A 14,518-nucleotide genomic window follows, 5' to 3' on the forward strand; every position below is an offset into this window, starting at 1 on the left:
GGGAAGTGGCTCTCTATACAGAATTCCCTCTGATAGATACTAGTTCTCCAAGATGTTCTATCTGTGAGATTATATTTTAAATGCTGCGCTAAATTGAATGTGATATAAATATTTACATAATGAAATTCCCAAATTAGGTCTACAAAACTTGATTATAAATGAAGATCTAATATAAACATTCTCTGGATTTTAGTGCAGGAGTAATTCTTTGAGGTATAGTTAAAAACAAAAAGAAAGTAATTAATAATAAAGCACTCCACCCTCAAGAGTCATAAATCTATTTGCACTTTAAAATCTTCTTTCTTATATAAAGATTATAATCTTAATGTTTCATTGGAGAGTGACAAAATTTACATAAAATCAAAAGATTAAGTCTTATTAACTGACGGCTGTCCTTTTTAATCAGTTTTAATTGGAGGAAAGACTAATTGATGGATCAATTTCTGTTTGTCTAGTCCTTTGAAGATTAAGTGTTATCCAAATGAAATAACATTTTTATTCATCACTACCAAGAGCAAAGCCTATCATATATATAAATTCTCTGTAATCAGTCTTTGACTTATCAATGGAATCAGATTAATTCTATTAACACAAATTAAAATAAAATGTAAGATTCCAATACTTCCCCCAAAGGAGAGTAATTGAGCCCAGTAATTGTATAAAGAGTGCTATTGTCTTATTCATTTACTGTTGCTTAAAGCAGAATATCAGAAACTAAATAATTTATAAAGAAAAGGAATTTATGTCTTACAGTTATGAAGGCTGAGAAGTCAGGGTTGAGAGGCTACATTCAGTGAGGTCCTTCTTGCTGGTGGGAACTCTCTGCAGAGTTAGGAGACAGCTAAGGGCATCACAATAGAAGATGGCAAAACATCAGCTCAGGTCTTTCTTCTTTTTATGAAGCCATCAGTCTTACACCTGTGATAACCCATTAATCCATTAATTCATGAGTGGATTAATTCATTCATGAGGGCAGAGCCCTCCTGATCTAATCACCTCTTAAAGGCCCCACATCTCAACATTGCCACACTGGGGATTAAGTTTCAACATAAGTTTCAGAGGGAACAAACATTCCAGTCATGACAGTTATGGTTCTTAGTGAATTGTTTTATCTGCAGATATTATAAGCATTACAGAATACATGAAAATGTATCAGATTTGCTTCCTCCTTATTTTAAACTTACATTATGCTGTGTCATTTTGCTAACTCATAAATGCAGATTGATGCTTGGTCTGAACACAGCTTCTGGAAGTTTCAAAGCTTATATAAATTAATAAAACATTCCTTTTAAATTAATTCTTTATACTACTTTAATTGCTTAGAGTTGATTTGGAGATATTGAAGGAAAATATATACGTATTTGCTGGAACTTCCAAAAATGATATCCAATTATTACCCCATATAGCATTTTTCTTGGTTTACCATGAAAATGAATAAAATACCAAATTGAGTCATAGATTATAATGTGCTCTTGGAATCGTACTAACAAATTTGTTTAAAAAAAAAAAAAAAAAAAAAGGCCAACACTATTTAAAGTAGCCATGTGATACCTCTTATTTTACTTTAGATGTTTATAGGACTATGTAAACTAAGTGACAAATTATTTTATCTAAGACCAAACTGAATTCTTGGCTCCTTTCAGTGGAATTTTATGTGATATCTGAATGTATTTTATGTTACCCAGACCAATCAGAAATGTTTATTGAATGTCTTTCATATCTCAATGTACTGCCAGATGTTGGGCAGGATATAAGAGAATTTTAAGCACACTACCCTGTTCCAGAAAACATTCAAAATACTTTACAAAGATAAATTTTAAGTTAGTACAAATTAAAAATAAAAGGAAGACAAATTAACAATGGTAGGAACACAAGATGTTACACAATCAAATGCAAGAATGTAAACTTCTTTTCCAACTTAATTCCATATAACCAGTCCCTTATTCACTCACTCCTGTCATACCACCCTTATATCTGATTTGTGAATGTGCAAGCTCTTGGGAATTTGCTCTTTCCTCCATTATGTTCCTCCCACTTAAAATGGTGACCACCTCAGTTACAACAGCACTCTACATTCATTCTATATATTGCCTTCTTTACTGCCCTCAAAGCGTTTACTACACTGGAAAATTATTCTTTATTTGATAGTTTATGTGTCCATTGTCCACTGAACCTATTAGAAGGTCATCTCCATAGTGACAAGGACTCCCTCTTTTATATCTGCATCCTCAGTTCCTAGTTCAATATCTAGGATATCGTAGGTGCTTAATAAATATTCATTGAATTAATACATTAAATATAGAAATGCACTATTTTTTTTCTGAGTTTGCAAGAAATTAAAATCAAAAAATTTTTGTGGGCTCCTAAAGGGATTGTGGGTTTCTAGACAGTATGTCTACTGTGCTTACAAAATAAGTTTACTCTTTTTTCCAAGGATAATTTAAATGCCACTTCACCCTCCAAAACACTTCTCTGACCCCAATAACTGTAGAAATAAACACACACACACAAAGTGCATTACTTCTTTCTCTTCTCCATTTTCATAGCACTTTATATGAGCTCCAGTAAACTTTGTAATAGACTAGAAGCAAAGTCTGTATCTAATTCGCCTTTGTTCTCCTCCAACCTTCCACCATAGAGCTTTATATTTGCTAATTAACAATAAATATATTTTGATTTGATACTGGATGCTTATACTAATAATATCTGTTCTAACAGTTAAGGACGTTTTCATGAAACAAGAGCTACTTTAGATGGCCCTAGATTCATGTCGTAAGTGATAAAATGTTGAATACATTTGGTAGAAACACTTCGTAGATCACACCTGCTAGGATAATAAGTTGGGATCAGATGACAAAGAATTGTGACTTTCAAGCAGAGAGTTTGGATTTTTGTTTTTTTGTTTTTTGTTTGTAATGGTACAATTTCAGCTCACTGCATCCTCAACCTCCTGGGCTCAAGTAATCCTCCTGCCTCAGCCTTTATGTAGTCATACTACAGACACACACCACCACACCTGGCCAATTTTCCTTTTTTTTTTTTTTTTTTTTTTTTTTTTTTTTTTTTTTTGAGATGGGGTTTTTCCCTGTTGCCCAAGCTATTCTCAAACTCCCTGGGCTCAAGCTATGCAACCACCTTGACCTCCCGAAGTGCTAGAATTACAGGCATGAGCTACCATACCCAGCTGAGAATTGGGATCTTGATGCAGTAATCTATGAGGAGAGCCTGTAGGTTCTTAATCAGGAAAGCAACATGGTGAAAATGATATTTTAGGAAGATTTGTCTCTGAGTTGGCCATTGAAGAGATTAAAGCAAGAAAAGTCTGGAGGCAAGGAAACAAGAAAAATCATAGAAATGAACTGGTATGACTAGCCTATGTGCCAAGATATAGTTTTGTTCTATTTTTAATTTACTTTTGAATTCATTTACTGGTAAATATAAGACATTGTATTCAGGATATTCATTTTCTAAGCTACTTCTAACTTTTTAAAAAATTCATTATCTTGGCCAAGTGTGGTGGCTCACACCCGTAACCCCAGCACTTTGGGAGGCTGAGGCAAGAGGTTTGTTTAAGCCCAAAAGTTTGAAACAATCCTGGACAAGAAAGCAAGATTCCATCTCTACATAAAAAAAAGAAATTAAAACTAAAATATAATTAGCCAAGCATGGTGGCATGTGCCTGTAGTTCTAGCTACTTGGCGAGGTCTAAGGCTGGAGGGTTACCTGAACCCAGTAGTTCGAGGCTGCAGTGAGCTATGATCATGTCACCGCACTCCAGCCTGCTTTATAAAGTTAGAACTGCCTGGGAAAAAAAAAATTCATGATCTTAAATGTGTGTTGATACATGTTTCATCAGAAACATTGCATATTTCCTCCACGCATGAAGCAACAATGTATTCTCTCTTTTTGTATTCTTAAATTCTCAATCCAATTAGTCAATAAACAAGCAATTTTTGAACAATCTTGGTAATTTTTTTTCATTGAGGCCACATCAGATTTAAATGCAAAAGCATAATAAAAGTAACTGTTTTATGTCTGGTAATTTCTAATAAAAATAGTTTAAGTTATATTATTTTATTTACTTATTATACCAACAAATTATTGGTGTTACATAAAACTCTATAGAAGACAAAACTGGTAAGTTATGGAGCTAAGAAATGAGCTTAGTGCATCTGACACAGAGCCTGTTTGCCTTCTATCGATCTTCTCAAGAAAGGTAAATATGTACATAAGACCATCATATTAGAAAGTAAGAGAGCAGATGCCACAAGGTCTAAATGCCTGTCCAAAAGTAAAATTTCATTTAAACAATGAAGATGGAAACATGAAAACTTTTACTGGACCTTGAAATCATAGTTTGTTCAGAGAACATTCTGAATAGAATAAACAGCATGAACGAAGAGCGGAGGTAAGAATCATCCAGTGAATTGAACTGGAAAAGTAAGATGATAAGAAAGAAAAATGAAACATGAAGAATGCTTCAAAGATATCTAACAAAAAAACTGAGTATACAAGAGAATCACTAGTCAGGAAAAGGAATATGAAAGGAAGAACATGAAGAAAGGATGAGTGGCAAGAGAACGAACAATATTTTTAGTTTTTCATATGCTGTACCGACATGCAGTTGTGTTGCTTATGAAGTTGCTCGGTAGACAACTGGGGATGGCAAAATTCAACTGAGTTATAATTCAGAGAGACCAGAAGCTCCTAGAGTAACCCATTATTAAAGAGAATGCAGACTGGTCCATGTTGGCATCTGTCAACGAAGCCTTAAAAAATATGGTTACATCTTCAGAAAGCAACCCTTAGAAAAAAAAAAAAATTGTGTATTATATGGGGTGTAGAGTGTCATGGATATAAGGTCAAAAAATGTAAGGAAAGTTAAAATAGGTATCAAATATACTTGTTTAAAGATATGATTTCCCTGAACTAAAAATAAAAGTTGGAAAAATTTTTAAAAACTATGTTTTTCCTGCATTATTCCCCATTTGTTTGCATACAAAAAACAGAAAGGTTAGATTTAAAATTTTGCTCATTGTAATATATATCAGTATACAACAATCACGTGCCTCACAGGAACTTCTATGTGTGAATGGAGGAGGGCGTTGCTGGACAAGCCTACAGTGTGCAAGAAGTAGAAATGGGCTTTTGCTATGTACTACTAAATTTAATTCTCTCAAAAGCTTATGATCTGGCTGCTACTATTATTTTCAAGTTGGAGAGGCAGGTGTTTACTGGATTGGAGAGCCACTATTCAATCCCAGATTTTCTTGACTCTGAAACAGGCGCTTTGGTCTACTATATTGTAAAGTTCACTAAAATTAATGGGTTGAGTGAAGTCTGGATGCTAGAATATAAATTAGTAATTGAATATGTTCAAAATTATAGGTCACATTTCAACACCATGCAGCAAAGGTAGGTTCCTCACCAACTCTGATCACTATTGCTCAGTAACAAGAAATTAAAGATATTTAGCACATTTTTAAATAAATAAACTCAGTTTAATTCCACTTCTCTTTTTCCTCCTAAACCTTTTGAAGTATGTATCTACAATGTGCAAGGCTCTAGGCCTTCTCTTGAATTCATCTTAAAAGTAAGTGGAAGTCAGATGTAAGTTGCAAACAAATAAAAATAAATAAGAAAGTTTATTTTTCTCTGACTTCCATCAGCCTCTGGTGAAATCTTATTTAAGTATTTTGTTGTAAACTCATTCCTTTCCTATCTTTAGGATGGTGAGCTTTTTAGTCAGCATTTTAAAATGCCAACTCATCCTTTAACAAGAACAGTTATAGAGAGGCCAAAAGCAATAACTTTTATCATTCACTCTGAGGGAGTGAATGTACTTTATACCATCTTTGGACACAATGTAAATCTCAGAGAGAATCAGGAGCTAGAGTGTTTGTTTAAATGAATTAATTTCATACTGAAGTAACTATGATACTTTGAGCCATATATTAAGCTGATTTGAAAGAACTCAGAACATTCCAAAACTGGCTACAGCACCAAAGAAGAGACTGAGAACTTTTACTTTTAAAGGAAGTTTTTTAACAAGATCTAATAAAATTCATTTTCATTTTTGGTGCAGTGTACTTTGGAACCTAGGCATTAGAAGAAAACTATACGACCATTATCAGAATGCTGTATGGATTCTACTTTCTAACAGCATATTAAAACTTTTTTCCCTTCGTAGTTTATGTAAGAAAAATTGAGTATGATATTTTCTCCTGAAATAAAGAAATAGAATAGATTTCTGTTACAGAAAAGAATAATAATATACATTTGTAGATTTAAACTATAGCTTATAATTTGAGATTGTATAATTAAGGTCCATTAGTAAAGGTTTTCTTATTATCCCTAACTTGTCTGTACAGATAAGATGAAGCTACGTCCTCATTCCCCTCCCCCGTATGCTTTACATGCATTATCATGTTTCCTTAATATAGCTTCTAGGAAATAGATATTACTGTGAATTCCGGGTGATAAAGAAACTGAGGCATAGAGGGTTGTCACTTGCCTACTCAACTTGTAAGGGCCCCAGCAGGAATTCAAACCTAAGAAAACATACCTCCTTTATGGGTTGGCAAAATTACAATGTTTACAATATTCTTTTTCTTTTTTAATCAACTTTATTGAAGTAGACCTTACATATGACAAACTATATTTAAGTGTCCAGTTCAATGAGTTTTGGCAAATGGATGTAGCCATATAATCATCATTACAAGAAATCATACAGAACATTTCCACCACTTCCAAAAGTTCTCTCCCACCCATTTAGTGTCAATAACTCATGTCTTCTTTCCTTCTGGCAACCACTGATTTGCATCACTAGCTACATTTTTCATTTTATTGCACGCATATTTTGTTTCAAACAAGGCTGTTTTACACAAAATGCCAAATGCATTTGTATTCATATTTAACAGTAGGTTTGATATCATAGGGTCCTTACATTAATATTTGTAAATATTGCCAAATAAAACTCCTAAACAAATACATAGAAATCAGTTTAGGGTTTAAAGGTTTGATGGCAATAGGAGGAGAAGAGAAGAGTATATAAGTTTATTTTACAAAATTTGACTGAATGAAAAATCAATAAGCAGTAAATAATTTTAAATAAAACAAATAGAAATAAATTTAATATGATCTTATATATCTCAAAGTGAGAGTACCCAACTTAGAGAGGCGATCACTGTGTCCAAATAATCTAGACCTCAGCCATGGAATCACCAGTCTTCTTTCTGTCAGACATGGTACTTCCTGTCTCCTTTACTCTCCTCCTGTCGCTCAACTTCCCTGGTTCCATCTTCATACATAACTGAGGCTCTCCAGCTACCTTCCTTCTTGGACCTAGAGGTGCTTCTTCTGACCTGTGACCCAGGCAACAATTGAGAGAAGCAAATTGCAACAGGGCTTGACTAGCCCTAATAATGCCTTCTTAGTCCTTTCCTATATGATTGCTGTGGTACAATTAAAAGAAGTAAATAATTAGTGACAAACAGATGAACCTCTTCAAGAGGTAAATAGAGAAATTACAAACAATGTTCAGGTATGCAAAGTACATGGCAGTTTTTTTCTGTAATTCATCAGATTTTCCTTTGAAATTCGTACTTTTTTCAATAGTAGAAGGGAAAACAAAACACTCTTCAAATAACCTGGACTACAGTATTTTTTTTTCTTCCTTGTTAACTTGTCTCTTCTGGTTGATTCTGTCTTTCTCAAGTAGGTCTTTTGGATATTTTCTCCTTCTTCATGCATTTTGGAGAGGTGGTGTCTGGATATGGATGGGCTTTCTTAGCCATGTGGAGATAGCAGAGAAGGATGCTCAAAGCCACGAAGTTTTTTTTAAAAGTGTCAATCTGCACTATATGTTCTTTTCTATTTTGATTACACTTGTCTTTTTTTTTTTTTTCTCACAGTCAGATGGAGCACATAGGTTGAGCTCTCTACTGCCTCTTCTGCATATCATCTCACTTCTTCTCTGGAGGATTAAGCTTTAAAACAGAGTCTGCTCCACATTGGGGAAGAAACGCTATAATAAAGTCAAATCACTGGCACCAGATCTCTCAGTGAAGCTATAGACAATTAGAAAATCCTCTTATATTGTAGCAAAACTAAAATATGAAGGCTGTTGTTTTGCTATGAACACAAAAACATAATTTTGCAATTCAAAATTAGTACCGATGTTCTTTGTCCTCTCTCTCGTCATCTAGTCTGTGATGCAGCAATGCCAATCTTCCCTGAGCTAAAGTGAGGGACTGTACCCCCAAAAAAATAAAAAAGAAAACCGTATTAGTAGACATATTTAAATGCATTGTCATGATTTCAATTATAAGTGGAGAAAATAAAAAGAATTAGAAAAATACACATTTTTGTTTAATATCATTTCACAGTACCCTTTTTTATAATGTCAAAACTTCCCAGCCAGGGATTCAAAATTCTTCATAAAATTCTCCATTTTTTTCTTGAACTGTTTTCTGGTAAAACACATTTTCTAAACACAACAACCCTTGTTTCTCTAAATATGTCTACTCTTCTGTTTCCATGTCTTTGTTCATGCTATCCCCACTATCTAGAATATCTTCCCTTGACAGACATCTTTGGAAGCCCATTCATTTCGGCCTAATTCAAATCCCATCTCTGCCATGAAGCTAAGCAGAATTAAGTCTCTATCTTATTCTACTTCGTATTTCTATTATATGTTTTATGCCTGGTATAACAATTCATCTTTTTCTATATGTATTAGAAATGTCTTCATCCTTTTGTCTTTCACACTGAAGTAAGTAGCTGCAGGTAGGAACTGTAGCTGGTGACAATTTACCCTGGTCTTACTGACAATATTCAGCACAATACCTTACCCAGCCCATGGCATATGGTATGTAATCAAATCTGTGATGCTGGTGGAATAACAATATTAAAAAATTGTTATTTCTGGCTGGGTGCACTGGCTCACTCCTATAATCCTAGCACTTTGAGAGGCTGAGGCAGGCAGATCACCTGAGGCCAGGAGTTTGAGACCAACCTGACCAACATGGTGAAACCTTGTCTCTACTAAAAATACAAAAACTTAGCTAAGCATGGTGGCGGACACCTGGAACCCCAGCTACTTGGGAGACTGAGGCAGGAGAATTACTTAAACCCAGGAAGTGCAGGCTGCAGTGAGCTGAGATCACACCATTTTAGTTTAGCCTGGGAGACAAGAGGGAAACTCCGACTCAAAAAAAAAAAAAAAAAAAAAAAAAGTTATTTCTGAGAAAATTCAGAAGAATTGTGCCTAGCCTTTTGGGATCAAATGACACTTTATATATAAATCCCATACACAGTCTATATAATACAAAGAACTTCACAAAAGACAGATTTTTTTTAAAAATGTACTTTTCTAGTAACTAACAGAGATTAAGAAGTTCTATGCAGATGCTTTGTTTTTAAATTGCTACATTTTTAAAAAACAAAAAACAAATTTTTATACTACTTGGAAAATTTCATGAAATTGTTTTTTTAGATCTTGGTATCTAAATATTGAATCAATATAGATCATTTATATTGTAATTTCAGAAGAGCAGCTACAATGATCAAAGAGTCAAAGACTGCAATTCAAATTAAAAGCAAAAAATATAGCACAGACTAATTTATATCTTAAAAGCACAGCTCAAGCTGAGCATGGTGACATGTACCTATAGTCCTAGCTACTTGGGAGGCTGCGGTAGAAGGATCACTTGAGCCCAGGAGTTTGAGATCAACCTGGGCAATATAATGAGACCCAGCATATCTTTTAAAAAATGCTTTTTAAAAAGTGCAACTCAAAGTATCCTAACAAACTTGAAGAGCAGAAAGGTAAGAGGAGACAAAAATTTTATGAGAATATAATTAGGAATAATTTAAATAGCCAAATATGGTATGATGTATTATTTGGGTAGAAAGTAATAGCAACAAATTTTAGTGCAATGGGTAGAATGAAGGTAAAAATATGTAATGTATCTGAATAGAGTATATCATTATTTGAAATACATTGACATTAATATTGGCATAGTGATAGCCAAGATGACTGAATGAGCCCATTGCCTCCCAACCACAGATCCATGGATAAAAGATACAGGAAGTAAGATCAGAATCATAAGAAATTTAAAGGGGTAACTAAAAATATCTCAGAAGTCATAAAAGTGTTCGGAAAAAAATCACAAATAAATAGAAAAAATAATTTTGTTGTAAAAGATAGACTTTTTAAAGTTGTGGTGCAAACTTACCATATTACCCATAAATATTGCCAGTAGCCATTACTTTACATGTCTCTGTAAAGCAGCATTGGAAAAGCTGTTCTGAGTCAGAACATTTAGCAAGAAGTGTTCCCCCTGACAGCAGTGCCAAGGGACATCTTGACGGATGTAATCAATCACAAAGTCCTCTGTGCCCACTGTCATGCTTCATCCAATCACTAAATATTATCTGTGCTTTTACTATGTGCCAGACATTGTTCTAATTTTATGCACCATAAGAATGAATCATAGCATCTGCTCTTAGGAACCATCTACTTCAGAGGACATATAGATACCTCTATTATAGGAGCAGAAGAAGTATGTGCCACAAAAATTTCTTTCAGGAGTTCATAGAGGAAAGATTATAAAATACTATAACCCAGTGCCTTTTACACAATTAGTATTTGTCAAATTGGTTAATGAATTTATGAATCCAATGATTTTCCTGAGCTCTATATGAATCTATTAGAGGTTTTCATCCTGTATTATGTTTATGGCACAAGATTTAGAGTTACCTCTCTGTATAATAATATGTATGTATATATGTGAATAAAATGACATCATTCAAGCTTCTGTGAATAACATCTTTCATGAATCTTGGTCTTTTATTAAAATCTACATGTGATTTTGTGCACTTTGATTATATACATCTTTTGCTTTAATTACTCAGAATTTTAGGTGCCATAATTTTCCAAATTCTCTTCAAAAATCCTTCTGCCCTCCCATCCTCTGGCTTCAGTTTCTCAGTCTCCTTTGTGGCCTTTATTTCTTCTCGATCTTCTTTGTAATTTGGTCTTGCCAGGTTTCTGTCCTCAGCCTCTGTTGTGTTCATTATGCATTTTTCTCTAAGTAACAACATTCAGTCTCGTGGTTCCAATGACTGCTAGCCTCACACTATTGCCACATCTAATCCCCTAGCTCAGATATACCTTTTACGCAGAGACTCAAACACTCAACTCTGTACTGAAAAGCAACATCTGAATGATGTGACACACAGAGATCTAAAGCTAAACAAGTCTTATAAATTCTGTCCCCTATATATTTCCAGATTCCATAACCTTCACATCCTGCTCATGGCTACACCTTTAGTTGGGTCCCTTATTAGTTCTCAGAATTCAACATCCCTTCTTTGACTTTTCTATCTCATGCTTGCTCCCCAGGGAGCACATCAGGATATATTCTCCACACCACTACCAACAGACTAATCTTTAGAAAGCTAATCTTATTTTGTTACTTCCCAATTAAAAATAGTTTAGCAATATTACATAAATTTAAAAATAAATAGCATGGTATATGCCAACATTAATGACTTTTCTACTTTCACCACTGATCATTCTTTTTATTATTCTCTGTAAACCAGCTAATAGTAAACTCGCAGGTGATGTTCTCTCTTCATTCTGTGCCATCGGAAATGTATCTTTCTCTGCCCTTTCTCTCTTGTTTATCTGGTTAACACTAACTCATTCTTTAACCATTTCCCTAATACATTTCTCCTAATACATCTTCAAAAAGCAGTCCTTATTCATTAAATTTTTTTAGATATTGCCCCAAATGTATTAGGCACGTTGTAATCTTTGATGTAGGTATGAATGCTTCTTTAAGATCACTTTAAGAGTTATAAGTCTTTTTCTTGCTATTAGGAAATCTGAATGAAAAGACAATACAGATTAAAATTGCCATAGCTGTGTATATTGGTGGTTAAGAGTTACTGATCTAAAGACATGTGTTTGAATCCTGTCCCAGTCAAGTTCCAGTTTGGTAACCTTATGCAAACATTTTTCTTCAATCTCTCAGTTTTCTACTCTCTAAAGTGGATAGAGTTAACTGCTTCACAGGGTCTTTATGATATTAAATAAAATGTCATATATGAAGCATTTACATGAACATAATTATCCTAGAAAAGCCCTCCAAATCATCTATGTGCATTAAACATAATCTTTTATATTTAAAAGCATATATCTGACATATTTATGAACAAAATAATACGGTGTCTGGAAATTGCTTCAAAATAATCCAGTGAAGAGAATAAAGATGTGATAGTATAGAGGAAACATGATCGTTTCTGAATTGCTAACTGCCGAAGCTTGTTGATGGCGTGAGGAGGGTTCATTACACTAACCTCTCTGCAGAGTATGTGTTTGAAGTTTCTTAGACTAGAAGTGCTCTTTTAAAAGCATGAAGATTCACAAGTTTCTTTTATTAAGGCCAGATGAAGTGTTGGTTTGCATGTAGAGATCTCATCATATAAAAAGTATGTATCTTTGACTAGAATCACCCTCTGTAAAATGAGAAGCTATGCTTTGAGAGGTGTGAGAGAACTGAGATGATTTAGACAACAGAAAATTCAGAACTCTAATCTCATGCTTAGTTCAAGGACATGCACCATAATGTGCTCTGGCTGGCGGATATACCCAGAATGCTCTGTCTGTCTCTTTCTCTCTGTCTCTCTCTCTCCATGCCCCCGCAGCTTCCTCCCCTCTCTTCTCTTCCACCCCCAGCATAAACTTTTAAATTCATGTAATATAAATGAATGTATACTATCACATCAACAGATCTGGTTTTATTTTTTTTTCTTCCAACTTTTATTTTAGTTACAGGGGGTACACGTACAGATTGGTTACATTGATTTATTCTATCCATGGGCACAAAATGTTTTTCCATTTGCTTGTGTCATATCTGATTTTTTTCAGGAGTGTTTTGTAATTCTTGTTGTAGAGATATTTCACTTCCATAGTTAGCTGTATTCCTAGGTATTCTAGTCTGTTTATGATTATTGATGTGCCTCTCAGTCTGAACATTATTGGTGCACAGAAAGGCTACTAATTTTTGTATATTGACTTTGTATTCTGAAATTGTTTATTAGTTTTAGGAGCCTTTAGACAGAACTTATGGGGATTTCTACTTATAGAATCATATTATCTGTGAAGAAAGATAGTTTGATTTTCTTTCTTTCTATTTAGATGCCTATTATTTCTTTCTCTTGCTTCATTGCTCTGGCTAGGACTTCTGGAATGTGGTTGAATAGGAGTGGTGAGAGTGGGCACCCTTGTCTTCTTCTAATTCTCGAAAACAAGGCTTCCAGCTTTTGCTCATTCAGTATGTCAGCATATATGGTTTTAGGTAGCAGAATTGTATTGTATTCTCACTGGATTTGCAAGTGCCCTAAATTTATACATTGTAGCCTCTTAAGTAATTAATATAGAATTCATGTACATTTTATAATAATTAAAGAGTACCTTTTTAACAATAAATATGTGAGTACTGTTATATATAAGAAGAAGAATTTAATTGAGTGTCAGGACACTCATTTAAAGCTTGGTTTCAAATTTTAAGGATTTTAAGCTTGGTTTCAAATTCTCCTACCTGCATAACTATGTCTACATCACTCAAACTCTCTGAGCCTCAGTTTCTTTAACTGTCAAGTGGATACCTTCTTTAAAATATTGCTTTGAGGAGTAAATGCAAGAAAATGAGAAGAAATGGCCGGGCGCGGTGGCTCAAGCCTGTAATCCCAGCACTTTGGGAGGCCGAGGCGGGTGGATCACGAGGTCAAGAGATCGAGACCATCCTGGTCAACATGGTGAAACCCCGTCTCTACTAAAAATACAAAAAATTAGCTGGGCATGGTGGCGCTTGCCTGTAATCCCAGCTACTCAGGAGGCTGAGGCAGGAGAATTGCTTGAACCCAGGAGGCGGAGGTTGCGGTGAGCCGAGATCGCGCCATTGCACTCCAGCCTGGGTAACAAGAGCGAAACTCCGTCTCAAAAAAAAAAAAAAAGAAAGAAAAGAAAATGAGAAGAAATGATATTTTATGTACCTACAATGTGCTAAATATTTTAACATTTAAAAAATTTAAGCCTTTATAGGTGTTTTGGCTGGGTGCAGTGGCTCAGCCCTGTAATCCTAGCACTGTAATCCCAGCACTTTGAGAGGCCATGGTGGGTGGATCATTTGCATCCAAGAGTTCAAGACCAGGCTGGCCAACATGACAAATCCTGTCTCTGCTATACATACATACATACACACATAAATAAATAAATAAATAAATAAATAAATAAATAGGGCAAGGTGGGACATGCCTGTAATCCCACCTACTCAGAAAGCCAAGGCATGAGAATCACTTGAACCCAGGAGGTGAAAGTTGCAGTGAGCCAAGATCACACCACTGCCCTCCAGCCTGGGTGACAAAGCAAGACTCTGTCTCAAAAAAGAGAAAAGAAAAAATAAAGTGCCTTCACAGGTATATTTTCCTCTTTCAAAATTAACAAAAT

General features: G+C 34.6%; 1 long non-coding RNA gene across 3 annotated transcripts in view; it reads right to left on the reverse strand.

The window, feature by feature from the left end:
• Positions 1-671: 671 nt before the first annotated feature.
• LOC141585589 (uncharacterized) overlaps positions 672-14,518 on the reverse strand; it is a 70,439-nt gene continuing 56,592 nt past the window's right edge. For 2 of the 3 annotated variants that reach the window (XR_012519130.1, XR_012519129.1), the window contains exon 3: positions 6,434-8,252. This is a non-coding gene — a long non-coding RNA (uncharacterized LOC141585589). Of the gene's footprint in view, positions 919-6,433; positions 8,253-14,518 lie in introns of those variants that run through there. The other variant, XR_012519131.1, reaches the window with a different exon arrangement.

The sequence above is a fragment of the Saimiri boliviensis genome, chromosome 9 (genome assembly GCF_048565385.1).
Source record: "Saimiri boliviensis isolate mSaiBol1 chromosome 9, mSaiBol1.pri, whole genome shotgun sequence".
In the NCBI taxonomy this organism is placed as follows: domain Eukaryota; kingdom Metazoa; phylum Chordata; class Mammalia; order Primates; family Cebidae; genus Saimiri; species Saimiri boliviensis.